This window comes from Canis lupus, chromosome X, assembly GCF_011100685.1.
Source record: "Canis lupus familiaris isolate Mischka breed German Shepherd chromosome X, alternate assembly UU_Cfam_GSD_1.0, whole genome shotgun sequence".
NCBI lineage: Eukaryota > Metazoa > Chordata > Mammalia > Carnivora > Canidae > Canis > Canis lupus.
This window is the reverse complement of record NC_049260.1, coordinates 107,302,321-107,324,980: the sequence shown is the minus strand read 5'-3', so window position 1 is coordinate 107,324,980 and position 22,660 is coordinate 107,302,321. Positions and strand designations below refer to the sequence as shown.

The following is a 22,660-nucleotide window of genomic DNA, read 5'->3' as shown; positions in this document are numbered from 1 at the left end:
TTCAAACCATAGGTTCACTAGTAAGACTAGAATTCTGCTAAAAGTTGGATTTATTTCCTCCTTGGTTATTTTTTGAAAGATTTGTTTATATTTTAGAGAGAGATAAAGAGAGAGTGGGAGGAGGGGCAAAGGGAGAGGGAGAGTCCCAAGGAGACTCCATGCTAAGTGTTGAGTCCTACACAGGATTTGATCTCATGACCCTGAGCTCTCAACCTGAGCCAAAACCAAGAGTCAGTCACTTAACCAGCTGAGCCATCCAGGTGCCCCTATTTCTTCTGTGGTTATTAAGGGCACTGACCTCCTTCTCTGCCATACTTTGTGCACCTTTCTTCTTCCAGTCAAACATTTATGATGTAATTTCATCCATACAAGAATATATGGGGCATTTATATAGATGAAGCTTAGTAAAAGTGACATTTGTAAACTTACCATCAAACTTAAAAATGAGAGTATTACCAATACCATTACATCAACCTTTTATGTTTAGTGATTTTTATGTCTTCTTTAAGAAATCTTTCCCTATTTTGAAGTCTTTCAAATTTCTTCTAAAGTTTTGTTTTTTTTAAATGTAAGTAGTTATCTAAAATTGTTTCATTTTTGTATATGGTGTGAAGAAGAAACCCAATTGCATTATTTTTCACATTGATTGCTAATTGTCCCAGTGCCATATATTGCAAAAAGAAAAAAAGTCTGTTCTTTCCTCAGTGATCTGAAATGTTATCTGTGAAATGCATCAAATTCCCTCTTGTGCATGAGACGATTTCTAGGCTCAGCTTTGTTCGATGTATATACCTCTGCATCTCTAGCACACTATTACTAAAAGCTAGTAAGTTTTGGAATAGTAAGGTAGATCCCCCTAATTTGTTCTTCTGTATGTTTGTCTTGGCTATTTGGGGGTATTTACCTTTCCATTTAAATTTTAGAATCAGCTTGCCAAGTTTCATGAAAAACCTTGTTGGTGTTTACATTGTAATTGTGATAGATTTGTACTTTAAATTGAGTGGTGGAGGAAGTGGAGACTGAGTCTCCTATTTATGGTTTTTATGGTGTAGCCATCTCTTTAAATATTGTCTGATGTCTTCCAATAAAATTTCATAATTATCTGCATACCGTTTCACACACATTTAGTTATATTCATTTCACACACACTTTCTCTCTCTCTGTCATATACGTATCCCATATATGCTATGTATATTTCTACCTTTGTATGTTTATTCCTTATTTAGTTTTGCTAATTTTAATAATAGCTTAAAAACTTATATTTCTAAATTTCTTGTGGCTGTTATATAGAAATGCAATTAGTTTGTATATGTTTATTTTACATCTAGCCTCATTGTTATTAAATTCTTTGTCTACAGACTACTTTGAGATTTTAGTTTAGTTAAATAACTTATCTTTTATTGTCTCAATGTGCAAGCTAGGGATTCTTGTAGTCCAATGTTGAATAGAGGTGGTGATAGTGGACATTCTTTTTTATTTTATTTTTTAAAGATTTATTTATTTGAGAGAGAGAGAGAGAGAGGCACGCAAGAGGCAGAGAGGGAGAATCTCAAGCAGACTCCTCACTGACCCAGGAGTCTGATGTGGGGCTCCATCTTGTGACCCATCAGATCATGACCTGAGCCAAAATCAAGAGTCAGATACCCAGCAGACTGAACCACGCAGGCGCCCCTCTTGTCTTGTTCTTGATCTTACAAAGAATACTTCTAATTTTCATGACTAGGAATACTGTGCACCACTAGGAATAATCTGGTAGATTCCCTCCTCAACAAATGCTTTTAATTTTGTCCTCATGAATAGTGATCACATTTTATCACTTACGTTTTCTACATTGATTAGGATTATTTGCATGACTTGGCTCGTTTGTTAAATACAGTGTACTGGTTTCTGGATCTCTTGATTCTTGTCTCCCAATTCACCTGCTTGGCCTACTCTGTGGAAAAGCCCTGATTTCTTTAAATTTTTTCTTGTGGCACTTGTCCTGAAGTTTGTCTATAGGGGGCGCCAGAGACATGGCAGAGGGAAAATTTTTGCTTCCTGGTTCCGGTGGCTAGCATAGCAGACCCCTGCTGGGCATGAGGCTTTTCCAGCACCAGGCTCCCTCCGCACCCCACACCACTTTCTCAGTGCCCAACTGGTACAGGGCATTGTGGCCAGCAGCAGTTCTTGGCCAACAGCTTCTCTTTAAAACCTCCCAAGCAGTAATACACCAGAGTACTTCCAGGGTGTCATCTATGGGTACAACATTATCAGATACCCCTGAGGCTGATTTCTGGCTGCTGTTAGAGGGGAAATTTGTAGAAAGTTCCACCGGTGTGGCACCACAACCTGACTGCCATCCTTTGAGTTGCTTCTAGTCCCCTTCAATAAGATTTCAACTCTTGGCATGGGAATACTTTTCCTTGGGAACTTTATCTCTGCCCTGGAAGGGAATTCTTCCTTGGGTGTTCTCAGCCCAGGGGGTGGTAGTATTCCTTGGTTAATTTATCTCAATTCCGGGAAGGAGAACTCTCCCTGGGGCACACTCAGCTGCGTTGATGAGGGGTCTTTGAGTCCAGCGAGGAGGATCTCTTCTTTGGTACTCAGTACTGGGGGAGGACTTTCTCATGGGTGCTCCCTATCTCTGCTATATTGGGGGAAGGGACTTCCCTTGCTTATCAACCCTGCAGTGGGGAGTTCCTTTCCTGATTGGTTCACCTCAGCCCTGGTTTTGGGGCTTTTTCTTAGATTCTGTATCTAAGCCCTATAAAGGGAAACTCTTCTATGGGTGCTTTACATTGTCCTGGGGTGGGGGCTCTTCCTTGAATGCTCTCTTAGACATGGAGAGAGAGGGGGCTTTCACTTGAGTGCCCTGTCTGAGGTGAAGCAGGGAGGATATCTTCCTAAGGCCCTCTATCTCAACCATGTTAAGGGAGGAGTTTTCCTTCAATGTTTGCTCTGAGCCATAGACAAGGGGATTCTCCCTTGAGTGCTACAGCTCTAATTCTGGAGGGTGGGTTTCCAGCACCACAAAAATCTTCTGCGGTGTACTGAGTCATAGTTCGGCTTCTCCAACAAGACCTAGACTTCACCCCTTTTGGGGGTGGGGGGATCTTCCTCTTTCTCTCTAAGTCCTGGAGAGGACTTTTCCCTGGGTGTTCTATTTCAGCGCAGGTGTGGCACTCTTTCTTGGGTGTTTATGTCAGCACTGGGGGGAGGGGTTTCCCTTAGGCACCCTGTCTCAGCTATGCAGTAGAGGGATTTTCTATGGGTGCTATATTTCGGCCCTGGTTAGGATACTTCTTTTGGTGCTATATTCAGTGCTAGGAGGGGTGCTTTTCCTTAGGTGTTCTTTCTACTCCCTGAAGAGTATCTTTTCTCTGGGGCTGTATCACAGCCCTGCTGAGGATGGGAGAGACACATTATATCTGCACTTGTAAAAGAAGTCATTGGTACGAAGGCACAGGACAGGCAATAATCCTTGTCTCACAAAGACTAGACTTGACGATATTCCACCTTACCCCAGTCTTCAATTGATTAGAGTTTCCCTTAATCTTTCTGTGCTTTGGTTTTCTTATTTATAACAATGAGGATGATAATCCCACCTAGTTCACAGGGTTCTGCAAAGGATTACGTGAGTTAATACATGTAAAACATTTAGAGGGGTCCCTGGGTGGCTCAGCGGTTTAGAGCCTGCCTTCGGCCCAGGGCGTGGTCCTGGGGTTCTGGGGTCGAGTCCCACGTCAGACTCCCTGATTGGAGCCTGCTTCTCCCTCTGCCTGTGTCTCTGCCTCTCTCTCTAAATAAATAAATATTTAAAAAAAGAAAAAAGAAAACATTTAGAATAGTCACTGGCAGCTAGTAAATGCTGGAAAAATGTCTGCACTCTTCTATTGTGGGAAATGCAAATTGCATAAAAAATTCTTTCTTGTGGTTTTGTTCAAATAACAGGGGGCATAGTTTTGGTTATTCTTGACTGATAACAGCTTAAAGATAACCTTTTTTTAAAAGATAACCTATACTTCTGGTCCTTATCCCCTGACGTTGAAAAGCACCCCTCTCAACCAGGCACCTAGGTGGACATATTTGAATCTCTCTGTGTTTGGGGACTTAAATTTTTAAACTACCCTACCCTTCACCATCTATGTGCGGCATTAGGTAAGTGGTAATCAATATTTGTTAATGATTAGTTTAAAGTATAAAGAGACCCCTATACACACACACACACACACACACACACACACACACGTGCACACATGTGAATGATTTCCCCTAATGAGGGTTGACACAGAATGGATTACACTTCTTCAATGGGTAACCATGTGTTTGGTGATGAGAGTCACTCATTCCCCAAACATTTTGATTAATCATGGTGGTATCATGTTTGGCTTTGGACAACACTTTGTATTTTCACTTCTTCCTCATTCCACTTAGATTGGATTAAAATTAAGTTGCATTTCTGAGAACAGAGCATGTCTTGGTGAATGGTAAATTTTTGCCGCATGATGAAAATTTATTTTAATGACACAAATGCATGATTTTAGACATATATGCAGACTTTCCGACTCTGCAATGGTTGCATTGTTATCATTAATGGAATATGTTGATTGATTTTTTTCAGGGAATGATGACTGATGAAACAGATGAGTTTGCCGCAGGGCTTGAAAACAAAATGAAAAGTCCTAGAGAACCCAACAGTACTTTGTCATCTAAGAGAAGGTAGAGTATGGCCTTGCTATTGATGAAATAGGAAGGAAGAAGGTAATTATGTCTTGAGAAATAGATACAAGCATGTTTGGAAGTAGAAGGGAAAGTATCTAATAGTTGCAACCATTTGGAGTTGCTGCAAGGATTAGTAAGAAGAAGCAGGTCTCTTGGGCAGTAGGAGATGCTGGGCTCAATGGGACGATGGGCCTGCACTCACTCTCTGTACATCCTCACCTCCTGTTCATCCTCTAACCCAGTGCGGTCTGGCTTCTGCCTCCTCTGCTCCACTAAAACTGTCCTTGTCAACCCCCCGGTGTCTGCTGCATGTTGTCTTTAAATACTCAACAATATTTGACACAGTCATTCACTCAATCCTCCATGAAAACCTTCTGAGGCTTCCAGAAACCACATTTTCCTCATTTCTTCCCCCTTACTGGCACTCTTTTTCATTCTACTTTTCTGGTTGTTTCTTTTCATTCCCATCACTGAATATTTTGTAGGGCCAGTAATCCAGATCCTGGGCCTTCTTCCCTTGAATATACTCTCTCTCTAGATGATCCCACATAGACTTGGAACTTTAAATATGACTATGTGTATTTCAACAAATTCCCAAATGAATACCTCTAGATTACAACTTGCTCCTGAACTCCAGACTCAAATTCAAATGCGTACATGGTATCTCCACTTGCATGTCTAAGAGACATTTAAAACTCGACCCATTCCATGTGTTTAAACTGAACTCCTGACCTCCCTCCCTTGCACACACCTTCTCTACATACAACACTGTCTATTTTGGCTTTTGGTGTTATATCTAAGAAATTATTGGGACACCTGTGTGGCTTAGCTGGTTGAGTGTCCGGCTCTTGGAGCTGGCTCAGGCCATGATCTCATGAGTTGTAGGATCGAGCCCTGCATTGCGCTCCGTGCTCAGTGGGTACTCCGCTTCCTGATTCTTTCCCTCTGCCCCTACTCTGCTCTCTCTAATGAATAAATAAATCTTTTAAAATAGAAATTTTTGTCAAGTCCAATGTCATGAAGCATTCCCTCCATGTTTTCTTTCTTTCTTTCTTTCTTTCTTTCTTTCTTTCTTTCTTTCTTTCTTTCTTTCTTTCTATTTATTTTTTATTGGTGTTCAATTTGCCAACATATAGAATAACACCCAGTGTTCATCCCATCAAGTGCCTCCCACAGTGCCTGTCACCCAGTCACCCCCACCCCCCACCCACCTCCCTTTCTACCACCCCTTGTTCGTTTCCCAGAGTTAGGAGTCTCTCATCCCCATGTTTTCTTTCAAGAGTTTTATATTTTTAGGTCTTACATGTAGGTCTTTAATGCATTTTGAGTTAATCTTTATTTATGGTGTAAGATAAGGGCCCAACTTAATTCTTTTTTGTGTGGGTATCCAGTTTCTCCAGTACCATTAAAATTTTTTTAAAAGTAAGCTCTACACCCAGTGTGGGGCTTGAATTCATGACCCTGAGATCAAGAGTCACATGCTCTACTAACTGAGCCAGCCAGGTGCCCCCCCACTGCACCCAATAACATTTTTTGAAGACTCCTTTCCTCATTGAGTGGTCTTGGCATTCTTATAGAAGAACATTTGACCATATATACAAGGATTTATTTCTAGGATCTCTACTCTTTTCTATTGGTCTATTTGTGTATCTTTTGCCAGTACCACACTGTTTTACTCAAACTTTGTAATACATTTGACAATCAGGAACGTGAGTCTTCCAGTTTTATTCTTCCCTTTCAAAATAGTTTTGGCTACTCAGTGTCTCTTGAGATTCCATATGAATTTTAGCATGCATTTTTCTATTTCTGCACAAATTGCCATGGAGATTTTGATAGGGATTGAACTGTATAGATTACTTTGGGCAGTATAACCATCTTACCAATATTAAATCTTCTAACTCATGGACATAGATGTCTTCCCATTTATTTGTGTCATCTTAATTTTTTTGGCAATTTTTCAAAGTAAACTCTAACCAACATGGGGCTCCAACTCATGACCCCTAGATCAAGAGCCACTTGCTCTACTGATGGAGCCAGCCAGGTGCCCCATTTCAGCAGTATTTTATTGTTTCCAATGTACAAGCCTTTCACCTTTTTGTTAGATTTATTTCTAAGTATTTTATTTTTATTTATTTATTTTTTTAGTATTTTATTTTATTTTATTTTTAATTTTTTAAAATTTATTTATGATAGTCACACAGAGAGAGAGAGAGACAGAGACAGAGACATAGGCAGAGGGAGAAGCAGACTCCATGCACCGGGAGCCCGACGTGGGATTCGATCCGGGGTCTCCAGGATCGCGCCCCGGGCCAAAGGCAGGCCCTAAACCACTGCGCCACCCAGGGATCCCTAGTATTTTACTTTTTAAAAAAGAATTTGTTATTTATTATTTATTATTTGACAGAGAGAGAGAGAGAGTGAGCGAGCACATGAGCAGGGGGAGGGGCAGAGGGAGATGGAAAGGAAGAGAGAATCTCCAGCAGGCTCCCTGCTGAGCATGGTGTACAATGTGGGGCTTGATCCCAGGACCCTGAGATCATGACACGAGCTGAAAACAAGAGTTGGATGCTTAACTGACTGAGCCACCTACGCGCCCTCTAAGTATTTTATTCTTTCATTTTTAAATAAAAGTCTTTAATTTTTATTTATATAGTTATCTCTAAATAAAGGCTTTTATTTTTTTAATTTAAATTCAATTTTGTCAACATATAGTACATCTTTAGTTTCAGATGTAATGTTTAATAATTCATCAGTTACATATAACACCCAGTGCTTATCACATCACATGCCCTCCTTCATGCCCATCACCCACTTACCCCATCCCCCCATCCACCTCCCCCTTCAGCGACCCTCAGTTTGTTTCCCAGAGTTAAGAGTCTCTCATGGTTTGTCTTCTCTGATCTCTCCCCATTCAGTTCCCCTCCTTCCTTTATGGTCCCTTGCACTATTACGCATATGAATGAAACCATGTAATTGTCTTTCTCTGATTGACTTATTTTACTCAGCATGATAGATACCCTCCAGTTCCATCCACACTGATGTAAATGGTAGGTATTCATCCTTTCTGATGGCTGATGTGATATCTCACATCTTTGTTATCCATTCATCTGTCAAAGGACATCTCAGCTTCTTCCACAGTTTGCCTATTGTGGACATTGCTGCTATGAACATTGGAGGGCAGGTGCCCTTCATTTCAATACATCTGTGTCTTTGGGGTAAATACCCAGTCATGTAATTGCTAGGTTTTGGGTAGTCGTTTTTAACTTCTTGAGGAACCTCTGCACTATTTTCCAGAGTGGCTGCACCAGCTTGCCTTCCCACCAACAGTGGAAGAGGGTTCCCCTTTCTCCATGTCCTCACCAACATTTGTTGTTTTCTCTCTTGAATTTTAGCCATTCTCACCAGTGTAAAGTGGTATCTCATTGTGGTCTTGATTTATATTTCCCCGATGACAAGTGATGTGGAGCATTTTTTCATATGCCTGTTGGCCACATGTAGCTCTTCTTTGGAGAAAGATCTGTTGATTACTTCTGCCCATTTCTTGACTGGATTGTTTGTATTTTTGGGTATTGAGTTTGATAAGTTCTTTATTGATCTTGGATACTAGCCCTTTATCTGATACGTCATTTGCAAATATTTTCTCCCATTCTGTAGGTGGCCTTTTAGTTTTGTTGACTGTTTCCACTGTTGTGCAGAAGCTTTTTATCTTGATGAAGTCCCAATAGTTCATTTTTGCTTTTGTTTCCCTTGCCTTTAGATATGTGTCTTGTAAAAAGTTGCTTTGGTTGAGGTCAAAAGGTTGCTGCCTGTGTCCCCCTCTAGGATTTTGATGGATTCCTGTCTCACATTTAGGTCTTTCATCCATTTGTACTTTATTCTTTTTGATGCTATTATAAATGGAATTGTTTTCTTCATTTCCATTTCAGATTTTTCATTGTTAGTGTACAGAAATGAAACTTATTTTTATGTATTGATTTAGTGTTCTGCAACTTTCCATAAAGATTCACTTTATAGTCCCATGCACATTGTAAGCTCCTTTTTGTGTCCCCCACACTGTCTTGCACAGCATAGGTGTTTTAGGCACCTTTTGGTTAATGACATTTCTGTTTATTTTCAGGTTTAAAATATTTTTTTTCAATTTTTATTTATTTATGATAGTCACAGAGAGAGAGAGAGAGAGGCAGAGACACAGGCCGAGGGAGAAGCAGGCTCCATGCACCAGGAGCCCGATGTGGGACTCGATCCCGGGTCCCCAGGATCGCGCCCTGGGCCAAAGGCAGGCGCCAAACCGCTGTGCCACCCAGGGATCCCTATTTTCAGGTTTAAAAAAAAAGATTCACAACCTTGAGAAATTATTGGAAAAAGTAATTCTCACCATCTTCACAACAAAGTTAATTACAGCAGAAACATAACTCGTTATCACAACTATCTCTGAGAAACAAGGATAAGTTTACTGTGCTGTAGAGTGGTGCTGGATATTACTGGTTTCCTAGAATGTGGCACTCAAGGGAATTGCCTTCCAGAGGTTAAGAAAAAGCAATGGAGCTTTTTATAGTTGTGATTCTCCATCAGTAAAGTTTGGCTTTGACCCTAAGAATATCCTTTGAAATGATAGTTTGCTTTCTTATTTGTTTTCCCACTTGAGGAAGGGTATGGTGTTAACTCTCTAGGTGAAATCCTACTATAGTCCTGGTATCTGCAGCAGGTCACGTTGCTGGCACTGGCAACTGTCTTCTTTCACTACCATTGTTCTCTGCCACACCTTAGCTCCTCACGATTCTTTACCTGGGGAGATGAATTGAACATTTCATTCATTCAATCATTTATTCATTTATGAGAGAGAGAGAGAGAGAGAGAAAGAGAGAGAGAGAGAAAGTGCATGTGCAGACCTGAGAGAGCAGGGAGGGGGAAGGGCAGAGGGAGTGGCAGAGAATTTCATGTGGACTCCATACTGACTGCAGAGCCCAATGCAGGGCTTGATCTCATGACCTTGAGATCATGACCTGAGCTGCAACCAAGAGCCAGACGCTCAACCGACTGAGGCATCCAAGTGCCCTTCAAACCTTCATTCTTGAATGGTTTGACCATCTAATGGTCATTAGATGTTCTGTCTCAGTTTGACTTTTTTTCAGCTCCATTGACAAAAGTGTAAGATATTTAAAGTGTACATCATGATGATGCAATATATATACGCTGTCCATAGACTTTAATCACAAAACATGGGAGTATCCTGAAGCTCTCTAGACATGTCAGACATACTCTTCCATAGCTCTTTTGTAGTAGGAACTCAATTTCCTTTGATAGTCAGGTTCAGTCACCCCAGTTGGTAGCCCTTCTTTGCCTGTTAATTGAGAGGTCTGGGGAGTCCAAAGTGGTCAGCTGGAAGTCTCAACTTCCTATTCAATGGAGTAATTGTTTTAGCCCCTGGTGAAAGCATTTATTTCTTTAGAATGAAGACTTCTAGCCCAGAAGAGCTAGAGCTCTTGTCGTGGGGACAGGAAGCAAAAATTTCGTATGGTTTTGCTAGGTGTAATAGGAGAGGCACTCCCATTTCCATACCTTGATTGCAGGATCCATAAATCCATGTGATAAGAGGAACAGCACCATATACCTGTGCATATAAATACTTAGCTAGATCATGACCATCTCCTAGAGGCTTTCTCCAGACCATCAAGTTACTGCCACTTATGGGTTCCTTGCTTAGAAGTGATGCTATTTGGAATACCTTGGTGGTGAATAAGGCATTTTTTAAATCTACAAGTATCGATGTCGCAAAAGTGCTACAGGTGGAAAGGAAAATCCATATCCAGAGTAAGTGTCTATTTGAATAGGCACAAAGCACTGCCCTTTCCTTAATAGAAGTGTTCCATGGTGAATTCCCTGCCACTTGGTAGCTGGCTGATCACTCTGGAGACTGGTGTCATACCAGGGGCTCCATGCTGGCATCTGCACCTGGCAGATTGGGCACTCAGCAATGGCTGTAGTGAGATCAGTGAGTGGAGGCCCATGTTGCTGAGTATAATTTCCATCCCTGCCACTTGGTCACTTAGTTCTTGAGCCCACTGGATTCTGACATGACTGCTGGGGAAGGGCCTGATGGATATTTACATAGTGGGTCCCCTAGCCATCAGATTATTAAACTTCTGCACCAGTAAGATTATTCTTTGCTGATCACCCATGGGACACACTTATCTTCATATCATATGTCTGTTCAGACAGGTGTATCCACATACCTCTTCCTTAGACCTCCTTATCACAAACTTTCAGTCATGTATTTTCAAAGTCCCTGACCATTCAGGTAATTACTCAGACATGGCCTATTCATGGTTATACACTCATACCTCTGGTCATTTCTCCTCCAGGCAGAATGAACAAGCAGGCACACTGCTCAAAATTTTCCCTCTGGGAGGCTTACCCTTCACCAGTGTCCTTCATGGCTGTCCCAGGTGGGACTGCAGTGCAGCAGCGTCCACTTTTGGCCTGTGTGGTAAGCAAGATTCTAATTATGCACTGCCACCCCTCCTCCCCCAATATTCCAGTCTTCTGGTTTATTTGAACAGTAATATTAGCACTACTGTGGTGGGATTTTTTTTTACTGCAAAAATGAGTATTTTATTTTGGTAGCATTGAAAGGAAAACAGCACAATGGTATTTCTACCATGAGGTGAAAACAATGTTTAAACATCATTATCAATCAAACATACTCCAAATGAGAGTATGTTTTATGAAGGTACCAAAACACGGGCAAATATTAACACAATGGTACAGGAATCTGTAATACTGAAAATAACTCTCTGACAGAGTGTTTAAAAACATATTTTTTGAATTCTAAAACCAGAAGCAATCCCTTCCAAACAACTGTGTCAGGAGTGAAACAGCATGTTCCATTAATACTCTAAAATTTCATTGTAATACTTTTTACTGCTGTGACACTTTTATATAAATTTTGCTGTACTTAAAATAGGCTTTGAAAGTGGAAAAGTATACAATGTTCTAGATAAAATGATTAAGGGATGCAATTCAATAAGGTTTCCCCTCCTCTCCCTTACTATCAATGATTACCTTTATAGGGGTTGAATTTTAAAATATACCCCCTCCCTCTGGGGCACCTGGGTGGCTCAGGTGGTTAAGCATATGACTTTAGCTCAGGTCATGATCTCAGGGTTCTGGGATTGAGCCCCACGCAATTGTAGTGGGGCTCCCTGCTTGGTGGGGAGCCTGCTTCTTCCTCTGCACCCCCCACCTCATGCTCACTTTTTCTCTCTCGCTCAAGTAAATAAATAAAATCTTCAAAAAATGAAATAAAATATAACCCCCAAATGAAAACCTAAGTTTTAAATCTTAATCAGATATAACTGGAAAAGTAGACTTATATTTGAATACCTTTTATAAGACCTTTTCTAGTCCCAATTAGACTAATATCTGAACTAGAAGACTCACTTTTGCTTTTGTAATTGTGATTTTTCACTGCTGTCTTCTATAGCTTTTACAGAGCTCATGGTCCCTAATACCCCCCCACCCCCATCCCTGTTTCCTGGGTGGGGAAATGGCTGCCATAATAAACTTCTCACTGATAGAGTTTCTGGAAACATGTGCTGTTTGTTATTATGTAAGAGGGACTCAATTTGGGCATTCTGGGTGGATGGCCTACAGGTTTTCTTCTGGTGCATACCGGTCTCCAGCATGAAAAATGCTAGGAACTTGGGGAACCACACTGTCTAAAAGGTTGGCAGCCAGGGTACTGTCAAATATTGAAGAATCTGGTCCCAGTGATAATCAGCATCAGTACAGAAAGTGTCTGCGTTCAACTCAGCTGCTGATACGCATCCTGGGTCAAGGCCAGCCCCATATTGTGGTCGGTGGTTTGCCAAGTTTTTATCGTCAGCTCATCAGCAGTGCCAGAGAAACTGGGCCCCTATAGAGAGAACATCACACTCAGGATGTTCTTGCTGCTCTAACTCTCCTACCTTTTTGAAGACACAGTAAAAGCCTGAGGCTAAGTAGTGATCCTTGTCTAGCATAAGTGTAAATCCAGCAGAGTCCTGAGTATTTTTTAAGAGGTTTTTTTTTTTTAAGATTTATTTATTTATTCAGAGAGAGAGAGAGAGGCAGAGACACAGACAGAGGAGAAGCAGGCTCCATGCAGGAAGCCTGACGTGGGACTCGATCCCGGGTCTCCAGGATCATGCCCTAGCTAGGCTGCAGGCGGCGCTAAACCGCTGCGCCACCGGGGCTGCCCTAAGAGGTTTTATTTATTTATGAGAGACACACAGAGAGAGGCAGAGACATAGGCAGAGGGAGAAGCATGCTCCCTGAGGGGTGCTGGATGCAGGACTTGTTCCCAGGACCCGGGGATCACGACCTGAGCTAAAGGCAGACGCTTAACCGCTGAACCACTCAGGCACACGGTCTTGAGTATTTTTTACCGTTTCCTATACAAAATGCAGCTCCCCCACTGATGTTTGGCTTAGGAGAACTTGGCCCCTCCCCAGTGGCCGAAGGAGTGGGGGAACTGGGCGTGAAGCACCCCATCTTCCAAGCTGCATTTTTCTGTGGGGCAATCTCTGGGGTCACTGTCCAGAGACTCATTAGGGAACAACTGGATGGCTCCAGGACAGACACCTGCGGGACCAGACAGAAACTGAAGAGGCTGTCCCCAGACTCCGAGGCTGCCCTCACTGACTCACCCCAGCCCTGGAGGAGGGGGTGCCTGGAAGCCCTGCACGTCCCCGCCTGGCAGCTGCAGTGCAGCCAGCGCTGCAGCCACTGGGAACCGCAACTCGGAGCCCGCGGGGCCCGCGGGGAAGGCGCCCCACTGCCGCTGGACAGCACCTCAGCTCTGCGACCTTACCCTTCAGCGCCCTCGCCTCCTGGTCCTCGCTGCTGCAGCAGCCCCACAGCCTCCTCCCACCCTGGCGTTGACCTTCTGTGATGGGCTTTTGCAGCTGGCAGAAGCTCTCTATATCCAGTGTTCCTGGGATGGGCCTGAGGCTGGGCCTTATGCACACAGGTGAGTCCTTTAAAGGCAGGCAGCTCGCTCGATCAGGGAGCAGAAGAGGAATTCAATAAGGATTTGCCAGGCCTTACAGCTTTGCAGGTGTAGGGGTCTGCGCCAGGAAGGCAGGAAGGTGTGCAGGAGGACCTAGGAGCTGGCAGTGGCCCCTGGCTGGCACCCAACAAGGCAATGGGGACCTCATTTTTACAGTCCCAAACACGTGAATAGATCCTCAACATATCAGTCAGGAGGGAGCTGAAAATCAAAACCACAATGAGATCCCACTTCACACCCACCAGGATAGCTGTTAACAGGTGTTTAACAGGTGTCCTGAGGAGACTGGGACCCTCCAACACTGAGGGTGGGAATGCAAAATGATGCAGCATCTTGGCAGAAAAGGCTGGCATTTCATTAAAAAAAAAAACTACACATAAAGTTACCAAATGATCTAGCAATTTCACTTCTAGGTATATACTCAAGAGAAATAGAAGCATGTGTCCACACAAAAATTTGTACATGAACAAGATCCAACATTGTATTGCTTCCACCTCCCTACCCCACCCTTCAGAACCATTCTCACACATTTACCCCAGGCTACTATATGTCTATTGGAAAAGTCGTGCTGTTCTTTGGGTGAATATCATGTCTCCTCATGGGTCTCATTTTTTAACTCACTGTTTTGGCCCATGGGCCCTCAAGTCTAGGTATAGATAGGTTAAGGAGCAGTGAGAAGTAGTGGTGGGAGCTACAGAGGAGGATCAGCAGAGCCCTGCCAGGTCACTATCTCAGGTGAGACCCTTAGAGGTTCTTCAGGCAAATGGGAAATAACCTCCTCAGGCAAGAGTGGAAGGGATGCTTCTACTGGCAAAGACACTTCACATAATTTAGAGATTTGGGGACCCAGACCCATTGGCATGTGCTCATATATTCCCATTCCAATTTCCAGTATCCTATTTCTCCCAGTCAGTACCCTAACATGAACAGAAGAGACCTGTGAGGTTCTGAATTTAATTTGTGTTGTAATTCAGCCACCTGAAGATGACACTTTGGATCTGGACTCCTCAAATCTTGTGCCCACAGCTACAAGAGATAATGACGTCTTTCAGGCCTGTTACAGAACTTTCCAGGTCCTTCAAGTTCTGAAGCTCAATTAGAAACATCAAATCAGGGGTGTCTGGATGGCTCAGTCAGTTAAGTGTCTGCCTTCGGCTCAGGTCATGATCCCAGGGTCCTGGGATTGAGCCCTGCAACAGGCTCCCTGCACGGTGGGGAGCCTGCTTCTCCCTCTCCTTCTGCCTGCAGCAATCTCTTCTTGTGCTCTGTCTCTCTGTCAAATAAAAAATAAATACTATCTCATTTTTTTTAAAAAAAGAAAGAAACAACAAATCAGCTCCATAGTGCTCCTTATTTTGATGAAAATATTCTAACATATCATATACTTGGTCACCTAGAGACTTGTCTTTTATAGGCACTTGATTATAGGTATCTTAAGGTGAAAATTTCAGTAATGCTTTGCCACTTCCTGCTGTGGATTAATAGTGCCCACTATACTGTTGGAAACAGGGTCATTAAAGCCTTCCAATCTAATTAGAGATGTCTTCCAGAGAACCCAGTACAAATTCAGAGAACACTGTTTTTTTTAATCTTATCAGTTTATTTGAGGGAGGGAGAACACTGAGGGAGAAGCAGACTCCCTGCTGAGCAGGGAGCTTGATGTAGGGCTTGATCCCAGGACCCTGAGATCACGGCCTGAGCCGAAGACCCACACTTAACTGACTGAGCCCTTCAGGCACTCCAGAGAACACTCTGTTAAGATTCTGTTCCTTTGGAACAACTCTCAGTACCAGAATCTGTATCAGTCAGCCTTCAACCAGAAACACAGAACTAATGGGAGATTTTAACGTGTGTATGTATATTACATATAGGAGTCTATATATAATGAACTTGGTTGCTATGTGGAACTGGTTCAAGCAGTCCCTTAAGGTATATTTTGGAGCAGGTCAGGCAGGTAGGAAGGGAAGACCATGTGCGGGATAACTAGCACATTCTATGCTTTTAAAACACCAAAAGAGGGAGATGTTGGTCAAAGGGTACACTTGTGGTTACATAGGATGAATGAGTCTAGAGATCTGATGTACAGCATGGTGAGGATAGTTAATACTGTATCAAATCCTGGCAATTTGCTGAGAGAGTAGATTTCTGGTGCTCTCACCACCCCCCAAACACAAAGAAATTATGTGAGGAGATGGAGATGTTAATTAGCTTGACTGTAATAACCATTTAACGATGTATACGTGTATCCAACATTGTGTTGTAAAACTTAAATGTGTGCAATTTTTTATTTTAAAAAAATAATTTTAAGAAACACTAAAAGAAAAACAAGATATTTTAAAGTTTTCCTTTCACATTTATACAAAAGTTTATATTTGGCAGTGTTATGCTCTTATTAATTTGACAGATGTTTTACATAAAAAAGACTTTGTCTTTATATATATATAATACATCTTATTGGTTTTTCACAATTTCATTAATGAAATTATGCTAGAGAAATTTCCAGTTATATCTTTCCTATGATTTGTCATTCTCTCATAGAAAAATAAATTTACCATTTTCTTTTAAAAAATTAAGAAGAGATCATAAGAATTTGGACTTTGAAACATCTCTCATTGTCATCAATAGTAAACGCCGGGACACCTGCACCCCGATGTTTATAGCAGCAATGGCCACGATAGCCAAACTGTGGAAGGAACCTCGGTGTCCAACGAGGATAAAGAAGATGTGGTTTATGTATACAATGGAATATTACTCAGCTATTAGAAATGACAAATACCCACCATTTGCTTCAACGTGGATGGAACTGGAGGGTATTATGCTGAGTGAAGTAAGCCAGTCGGAGAAGGACAAACATTATATGTTCTCATTCATTTGGGGAATATAAATAATAGTGAAAGGGAATATAAGGGAAGGGGGAAGAAATGTGTGGGAAATATCAGAAAGGGAGACAGAACGTAAAGACTGCTAACTCTGGGAAACGAACTAGGGGTGTTGGAAGGGGAGGAGGGCGGGGGGTGGGAGTGAATGGGTGACGGGCACTGGGGGTTATTCTGTATGTTAGTAAATTGAACACCAATAAAAAAAAAAGGACTAACAAAAAAGAAAAAAAATAGTATTTGTTCATGTGTAGTACTGAAATGTTGAACTTAACAGTGGAATGATTTAAAAAGATGGATTTCAAAACAGGGCAACGTTCAAGATATCAGCACAGAGGGGAATCTCACAAGTCTAGAAGCAGGTGGTATAATGGGATTAATAAGGGCTTGGGGGGCGGCCCTGGGTGGCTCAGTGGTTTAGCGCTGCCTTCAGCCCAGGGCCTAATCCTGGGGACCCAGGATCAGGTCCCACGTCGGGCTCCATGCATGGAGCCTGCTTCTCCCTCTGCCTGTGTCTCTGCCTCTCTTTCTCTCTGTGTCTCTCATGAATAAATAAATAAAATCTTAAAAAAAATAAGGGTTTGGTCATCTCCCTCCCTTAGCATTCAGCCAGCTGCAGAAAGAGTGAGGGGCATAGATGAATATGGATGGATAGATAGATTTGTTAAAGAAAATTGGCCTTACACAACTGTGGAAGTAGGCTCTATAAGGCTTTTGTCACCTCAACTAAGAGTCGGGAGGCAATAAATAGGTTGGGACCCACAAACATGATCTGGAAAGCATAAGGACAGATTGAAGTACATACTCATCCTTGTTGCCTCTGGCCTTGGTGAGGATCATAACCCACAGAAGCCAGGAGGGCCCTTTACATGGAGCTAAGCCCACATGCCTAGCCCAGAAGATAGAGCAGCTGAAGGAGGATCAAGGGGAAAGAAGAGAAATTGCAGAGCCAGCTGCTACTTCACCGGGTAAGATCAATCAGCAACAATGTGTGTGAGCTACAAAACGGCTGCTGCTTCTCCTCAAACACCATCCCCAATCTCCAAAGAATCTGCCTGTGGCATACTCTAACCAGATATATACTGGAAAGGGGATTGCAGGTGATGTAATTTGGCCTAGGCAAATCGACACATTACAAGTGATACCATTGTCACTTTGGCATCCATGCCCATCTCCTTAAATCATACTTAATCTCTACAGACAATGCAAAGTCATACTTCTGCCTAACATGACACATCTCTCCCACCTACAACTGAGAAAATTCTAACCCTTCCCTAAAAAAGGGCACTAAGTCCTATATTTTCTCATCTCGTTCATTCTTCTGCTACGCAATTCACCTCCCAGTTTAAGATCCTATACCTTGGGTTGCCTGGGTGGCTCAGCAGTTTAGCGCTTGCCTTTGGCCCAGGGCATGATCCCGGAGGCCTGGGATCAAGTCCTGTATCGGGCTCCCTGCATGGAACCTGCTTCTCCCTCTGCCTGTGTCCCTGTGTCTGTGTCTCTCATGAGTAAATAAATAAAATCTTAAAAAAATCCTATACCTTAAATACTGAAAAAAAGTTAGTAACACATCTTGTGTTACAAGATAAGGGGATGAGAGGGTGTCAAACCCAAAATTATTTGCTTAATATATATGTGAGTAAATTCCTGTGAATATAAAGAAGTAAATACTCATTATTATCACAGTCCTTTTTTCTGCACATGATTATGTGATTACTTCTTCCACATTGCACATTCTCTTACCCTCAAAGGCACTTTTCATGGGGATGCTCCTTTTCCTAATGGGGTAACCCAAACTTTCTCTCCTGAGGTTCATGGACATTAGCAGTCCTGAATGAATTAGCTTGGTGTAGTTTCTGATGACCATAGGAAATGAAATGGGAATATTGAGAGGTGCCCTGCAGGATCTCCTGCAGTGCAGACATACTTCTCCTTACTCCCACTAATGACTGAGGGTCCCCGAATTGATACAAGCCCAGATTTTGTTAGAGGTCCAAAAACTCACGTTTGAAGGGGGGGCTCCTTCTAATAAAATTTCCGTTATTACCTCTCTCCCATTCATGCCCAAAGGGGCCTGCAATCTTTTACTAGTTTGGCTGTACGTTGGGGATGAGAAACAATCAGATTTGTCCATGATTACAGGACACAAGAAACATCATTCTGGTCCTTTTGAACAACATTGGGCTTACTACTGGGCTAGTAGGATTGAATGCTTGACCAGGGTACACTGTGTCCCCTTGCCACCTGAGCTGTCTGTCTAACCTGGGTGCTTTCTGACTCACCAAGTCACAGCAGTCGGTATGCACAAAAGCGCCCCTTTTCAAATGGAAGTGGCGTGTACAAGATCTATCCAATCAGGTCTTGAAGCCACAAGGGCTTTTCATTAAGGAAGTGGCTCCAAAACCATGGCTACCTTAACTCCGTTCTCTTGCTTGAATTCTAAGATGTTCCCCATGCCCTTGCCCTCTGGTGTTCTCCCATCATTACATTACAGAACAAAAGTGACTGTGCAGATGTAACTAAAATTACTAATCATCTGACCTTTATAGTGGGATTACTGGGAGCACCAAACTACCCTCCTGAGCCTTATAAGCAGCATTTCCTCCAGCTGGTAGCACCAGCAGCTGGCGGAGGTCATTAGAAAGCATGAGAAGAATTTGATGTGTCATTGCTGACTTGGAGATGGACAGAACCACATGAAAAGGGCCTGATAGTGGCCTCTAGAGGTGACGCAGAGCCCTAGATAACAGCCTGTGAGAAAGGCAGGATCTGTCTAACAGCACAAAGGACTTGAATTCGGCCAACAATCCGAATGAATTTGGAGGTGCATTTCACCCCAGACGTTCCAGATGAGAACCCAGTGGCTAAAATCTTGACTTTGGCCTTTTAAGCCCTGAAGCAGAGAACCAAGTCAAAACCATCCAGACTTCTGAGCTACAGGACTATGAGAGAAGAAAGAACAAATATTGTTTCAAGGCACTAAATTTGGTATAATTTTTGAAGCTGCTAAATTGGGGTAATTTGTCATACAAAATAAAAAATGAGTAAATACTCTATCTGAATGGGGATACATTCAGATACACATCAGATCACAGATCACATACACTCATGTGGATTTCACTAAAACCAGTTGGCTAGAGAAGTAATACATGAAGCCTAGATTATAGATAGTTCTTCCAAATACGCAGGCACTACCTATACTAGTTTTCTTCCAAAACAAAAAGAGAAACAGTATAAATAATTTACAGTCTGATCCACTGGATTTATACTTAGTTTAATATGTAATATATGAGGAGGCACTTCTGAGTTGTTGGAGGAGGGTCAGTGAAAATCCATTTTAGTATACAAGCAATGAGAACAGGGCAAATGCTATATAAATAAATGGTTTCAGAACTCTGGAAATTAACCCAAGGTTGGCAACAAATGGAAGAGCATTCACTCAAGAAAAATGGCTAGACCCCAGGACGGACAGTGAGCTTTGGGTTACTGTATGAGCACTATTCCCAGGGCCCTCTCCTCAGATCCCTGGTGGCCCTGACACCAATGACCTCACAACCACAGTAGCTCTGAACACCAGTAACCTGTCAGCCACTGGAAGGACAAAACGGATTGGAGCTCCCCAGCAATCTCTATTCCTGGACAATTGTCACTATCTGACGTGCCTGGTGACTCCATGAAAAGTACCACTCCTGGGGCTTGTCTATCACTGAGCAGTCTGAGAACTCATTCTGAGTGAATAGACTATTTACTACCTGAAGGTACAAGGTAGGAATTCCTGTAGACGTGTTGAATAGAAGGGATGATGGTGGGCAATCTTGTCTTGCTTTGACTTTATGTGCAATACTTCTAATGTTTCTCTCCCAGGAATAATGTACAAAGTAGATTTCTGCTCGAGACCTGTTCTCATGAATATTTGTTGTATTTTTAAAAGCATAATCCTGAGCAGCCCTGGTGGCTCAGCGGTTTAGCGCTGCCTTCAGCCTAGGGCGTGATCCTTGAGACCCGGGATTGAGTCCCACGTCAGGCTCTCTGCATGGAGCCTGCTTCTCCCTCTGCCTGTGTCTCTGCCTCTGTGTGTGTGTGTGTGTCTCTCATGAATAAATAAACAAAATCTTTAAAAAATAAAATAAAAGCATAATCTTTCTCCTTTTCTGTGAATATAGTATGCTGTTTTTTTTTTTAATTTTTTTACCTCTTAGCTTCTAACTCACCCTTTTGGCCTGATATGTGAAAAATGTTCTGATTCCTTTAAATGGTTCTTCCTGTGGCATGTGTGACTGAGTTCTGTCTGCAGGGGCGCCTGACATGTGGGTGGGAACACTTGCTTCTTGGTTCTGGCATGGCAGGCTCCTGGGGAGGCATGAGGCTTCTCCAGCACCAAGCACCACACTGCACACAGCTTCTCTTGGGCCCCATGGCCTGCAGCTTTCCTTACACATCCTTGGGGCAGTTATAATAGATCAGAATTTTCTGCCTTGACAACTCCCTGTACACACCACTCCCAGACTCCCTAGGGGGCATATTTCCAGGAACTCCCATTGGGCATATTCTAAAAAGTTCCACCTGAGAGGCGCCAACACTTTACTGCCATTGTGTGAGGTGCTTCACAGGTTCCTGGAACAAGGTGAGGATTTTCCGACTAGGAGTGTGGATTCTTTTCCTTGGGGGCTCTCTGTGCCCTGGAGGTGCCTTCCCTTGGCTGTGGTATCTTCCTGGGGGATCTACCTCAGCCTGGGGAGGCATTTGCTTGGGTTGTGATCTCAACTCAGGAGAAGGCATGTCCTGGGCAGGTTATCTCAGCCATGTTGGAGACAAGGCTGTTCCTTGGTGGTGTCTCTGAGTTCTGTGAGGGACTTTCCTTGTGGAATTCTCTCAGCACTGGGAGGGATAGATCTTTGGGTGATTATCTCAATTCTACCTGGGGGTGAGGGTGTTTCCTGGAGCTCCATTCAAACTCTGTGAAGGGAATGTTTCTTGGGGTGCATTACCCCAGCCCTTGGGTTCCTCTCCCTGAGGGCTTCTACCTCAGCCTGTGAGACACTCTCCTTGGTGCTTAGCTCAGCACCAGGGGGCACTTTTCCTTGGGTGCTTGCAGCCATGATGACGCTGGGCTTTTCTGGTGTTCCACTGGTCCCCAGTGAGGTCTCTGAGTCCAGGGGAGACTTTCTTGGGGGCTCTGTCATTTCCTATGTTCGGGTGCTGGTCTTTGGATGCTTTAAGTAAGACTAGGGGGAACTCTCCCTGGGGGGGCTCCGTCTGAGAACTTTACCTTGGGTGCTTTGTCAGCACTGAGGCTTTGGGCTCTTTCTTGGTGCTCCCTCTGAGGTCTGGGGAGCTGAGACTCTCCCTGGGAAGGTCCATCTCTGCCCCAAAGGAGGACTGTGCCTTTAGTGTTCTCTCTCAGCTCTAGGAGAGGAGGTTTCCTTGGGTACTTCATCTCCCTTATATTGGAGGGTTACTCTTCCTTGGCTAGTGTATCTCAGCCCTGGGTGGGGAGCATTTATGTGGCTCTGTCTCTGCCTAGGGGATGGCCTAGTATGGTCTGTCCCAGCCTTTGGGGTGAGGTCTTAGTTGGATACTCTACTGCACCTTGAGATGGGTTGTTCTTACTTGGATGCTCTGTCTCAGCTATGGGATGGGATACTTTATTATTTCTCTTTTTTTCTTTTAGCTACAACATTTTATTATTTTATTTTATTTTATTTTTTTCTCTCTCTTTTATTAACAGATTTTGTTTTTTTAAATGATTATTCTTTAAAAATTTTTAAATTTATTTTTATTGGTGTTCAATTTGCCAACATATAGAATAACACCCAGTGCTCATCCCATCAAGTGCCCCCCTCAGTGCCCGTCACCCTGTCACCCCCACCCCCCGCCCACCACCCTTTCTACCTGGGCATAAACTTGTTCGTTTCCCAGAGTTAGGAGTGTCTCATGTTCTGTCTCCCTTTCTGATATTTCCCACTCATTTTTTCTCCTTTCCCCTTTATTCCCTTTCACTATCTTTTATATTCCCCAAATGAATGAGACCATA

The 22,660-nt window shown here is 42.9% G+C and overlaps 1 pseudogene; it reads right to left on the bottom strand.

Moving 5' to 3' along the window:
• Window positions 1-12,165: 12,165 nt before the first annotated feature.
• On the bottom strand, window positions 12,166-21,809 carry LOC100687669 (annotated as a pseudogene).
• Between the last annotated feature and the right edge of the window lie 851 nt (window positions 21,810-22,660).